Below are 4197 nucleotides of genomic sequence, written 5' to 3' on the forward strand. Positions count from 1 at the left end.
AACCGTAAGAATTAATCATGATGACTGCTTTGCCGCGTGCTACCTCCAATGATCTACAATTTTTTATTTATTTAAAAAAACAAAAAAAAATTGTTAAGATACTTGTCTTATATCAATCTTGATTTTTTAAAAGAGTTCGTAATGGTGTTATGTTGTGTTTGTTTTGTTCTTTGGTTATGGTGCTTTGGAGCTTTATAACAAGAGAATTTGTGTACATTTGGTGTTCTGTTATTGGATTAGAAAAAAATTAGTTTAATTCATTTTATTAAATAGACATTTATCTTTAAAGCATGTGATTCTGATTTTTTTTTTTTTTAATAGAATATGTGACAAATTAGGATGTTTTTTTTTTTATTAAAATTGTCATATTAAATAAATGACATATTAAAAAGATCATTATTTATTTGCTTCCTTATTAACAAGTTAGGAAAGGAAAGAATATGATAAATTCAATGTGGCATTGCCTTAAAAAAGTATAAAAAATGAAGTTGAATAATATTGTATGTGCAATTTTATCTTTTCATAATCCACATGCTTTCAATCTACTAGATTGAGATAACCAGTTACCAAATATAATATGTTTTAGAGGATTTTTTTTTTTTTGTGTTTTTGTGTTTTTGTGTTTTTATGTTATTTGTTTTGAAAAGATAAAATACAATGTTGAGATCATAGGAGAACCAATTTGTGCATCTATCTAAATGGTCTTGTCTATAAAAAGGTTGGTCAAATTACTAGCTAGATTGTATTTCCAAATTCCAAGGCTCACAAAGAAATTGGTATGAAAAGAGTTGATAAGAGGGAATGTGAAAATTGTTCAAGAATTCACACTTCACTAACCAAGTGTTATTTTGACTAGTAAAAATGTAAATTTGGATGAAATATAAAATGTAGATGTATTCGACTAACTATTTTAGCGCACATAATTTTGGAATGTATGTGTTTTAAAAAATAAAATATTTAAATTGAATAGTAAAAGTAGATAGCTAAAATAGATAATGAGACGTAAATACTTTAAAAATGTAGATAGTTGAAACAAATAAATAAAAATGTGATTTTTTTAGCTTAATCATTGATAAATTAAAAGAGTAAAAGAACAAGAGAAAGAAAAAGAAATCTAGATAGCTTTTCACTTTTGCTTTTAGGTCGGGGTTCAGTTATTTCACATGAAAAAACAAAAGGTGGACAATGACATCTAGGTTTTGGACTTTGTTGGGTTCCATTATTGTACTTTGCTCCAATTTTCCAGCACCACAAATCCAAAACAGACCACTTGGTATGTACATAGTATTGATCCCATCTAAATGCTAAACCATGAGAGCCACCCAAATGTACACAATTAAGTAATTGATATCTTAATTGTTAAGAGTATGTAACACCGTACCTCAAATTTTAATCACTTGCTTACATATTCACCATTAGATTTGTGAAGATCAGAACAGGAAATAGAGGAGTACAAGTGCTTTCACCATTATGAAACTATAAAATAGACACTTTAATTGTTAAAAAAAGTTCAAAATCACATGTTTTCCTTATGATAGATCATATATTGTTTCTGTTTTTTGAATAATTTTGCAGTCAAGTATTTTAGGCACCCCTAAGAAAGTCCTAAATTTTTATCTCATGAAATTTAAACTTTTGTGCAGGTTTTGGGAAGTCCAACCAGGCAGGAGATAAAAGTGCATGTATTTAAGTTCCCACACAAAAAGCCTCATCCATGGCACAAGGAATGTCTCTTCCCTTTTCCTTATTCATAGCATGTTCACAATGTCATCAGTTTTTTTTTTCGTTTCTTGGGGCTTTTTTGTTTTTTCATTTGAGGGGGACGGAGATTCGAAATAGAGACTTCCGCTTCATGGGGCGTGATTCTCAGCCAATTGAGTTACCCCTTGAAGACATTTCTTGGTGCTTTTTTGAGTGGACTGTCTTCCACAGTTGTTGGAGGATGCTTTAAGTGATTACAGTGTTAAGATCACACATAATGCTCACCCTTTTTCTGGTTTGGTAGCATTCACCCTTTCTTGAGGAACCCAAACACTTGACTTCCTAATGGCTGTCCTCTTCCTCCTCTGTCTACTTTTAAACCCCAGGGTAAATACCAAATAAAATAGGCATATCATACCATCACAGTGCTGCTCCTTTATCTTTGGAGGGTAAATCATATTGCCTCCTTCGTGTTGTTAATTCTCTGAAATTCAATGTTGTTTTATGAAGTTGGAAAAAAAATGAAGAACAAAGATAAAAGTATCTTAATTGTGCTGTAGTGTTGTCAAACTTTTCTGGGAAAATATTTATTCGAGGCAATTCACCAACATACAGGCCTTGAAACATCATGAACATAATTTATGAATATCACAGAAAGAAAAAAGACAGAAAAATTAAGAAAGAAGAAGAAGATTGCTTAAGAGAAATCAAGTGATAGATAAATGCAGATAGTATATAGCATTATACTTTCTGATATTGCATCAAGTAATCCTTTTTCCCTTTTGAGTATTCATGATGTTCATAGTGATTCAAGTTAATGATCAGAGAACTACTTCAATGATATTATGACAAAAATTTGGGAAAATCATCATTTGTATTTTTCTATTCTTATTAGTAATTGATTTTCCAATATCATTCTTCTAAATTCAAATGCTTGTTTTAATTGATAAATTTTCGTTATTTTTTCTTTCATTTTTTTGGCAGTGATACATTATTTTATGTCACAATCTTTGGTCACCGATTGGTGGATTCAATGTCCCAAAAAGCAAATTGTTAGAATAATGTTAAACTTGTAAACTTTTGTAACGCCCCCAAACACATTGTGAGAAACGGTTCATTTAGCAACTGAGTGTGCTCAAAAGTTGGCACATCTTGAAACTTTTGAAACGGTTCAATTCTCAAAGACAATGAGGTGCGCATGAATATTCACCGTCACAGGAGCACAAGGCCATTCACCAAGTGACCCTTGCTATGGATTCTGTTGAAGATGAATTCAATCCTTCAAGATATTTTATGAACATGTATTTTAGTCAGAGGTTGTGATTCACTGAGGCTAGCAGTTTAGGTTGTTCATGGAGTGCTTCTTGATCTACCTGAGAAGGCTTTTGATGATTGCTGTGATTGTTGCTTGAAAATGTGAAATGAAAAGTAGCTCCACCTCATGAGACAACTTTCTTAGCTTTCTTTCTGGGATTGTTTCATCATTTGTAGTATTTCTTCTTGATAATCTATACATGTCTCCCTCATTAATGTCTTCACAATCTCAATATTCTAATTGATGCTTGAAAGAATGAGAAAGAGGCAAATGAAATTATGGTTAGCCTAGTTAGTGCTGACATGTCATAATATAATTGGTGCTAACCTGGCATTTGACAATTTTCGTAAAAAATTTGGACACTTTTTTTCATTTATGTGAGGAAGTTCTCAACAACTTTTTTATACAACAATGAGCTAATTGCAAATTGATGCAATCAAAGGAACTGATTTTGCCATTAAAAAAAAAAAAAGTTAACAAACAAGACTCCTAATATATATATATATATATATATAGAAACATTATTAAATTAAAGTTTTAGACGTGTCACTCTCAAGAGTGAGATCCAGAGATTCTTCTTTCTTAATATTCTCGGAAACTCACTCTCGCTTTCTCTCTCCAAATCTCCCACTTAGTTTTCTAAGTTCTATCAACATCGTCAACTACCCCACTCTCTCTCTGTAAAATCCGATACGCGTTTTGAGTCTCAGCATCTCCGAAACGTTTCGCTGATCCAAATCCCCACTGCTCACATACTGTTCAACCCTCCAATCCCATCAAATATTCCGAACTATTCGTATCTTGTTTCATCAAAGCGATTCGAGTTCGCTGTCTCTCTCTCTCTCTCTCTCTATCGCTCTCTTTCGTCGTGGAGTTTATTTCGTTTCTCACCATTTTTTTTACCCAATTTTCTCGATTATCTAACTGTTTTTGAAGTTAAAATGGATCAAAATTCTGCTTCGCATTTCACAGTTCGTTCTTGATTAATCAACCACCTCAATCCGATTACCATTTTCAAGAATTCAAATATCTTTTCAAGAACCTGACATTCAAATATCTTTTTCTTTTTTTCGTTTTTAAGAATCCAATTAGCATTTGAAGAAGTTGGGGTTCATTCCAAAAAGCCTTTTCAAGAATTCAAACAGTTTTCGAAGAAGCTATGGCAATTCAAATAGCTTCCA

Source organism: Corylus avellana, chromosome ca4 (genome assembly GCF_901000735.1).
Source record: "Corylus avellana chromosome ca4, CavTom2PMs-1.0".
Taxonomy (NCBI): Eukaryota; Viridiplantae; Streptophyta; class Magnoliopsida; order Fagales; family Betulaceae; genus Corylus; species Corylus avellana.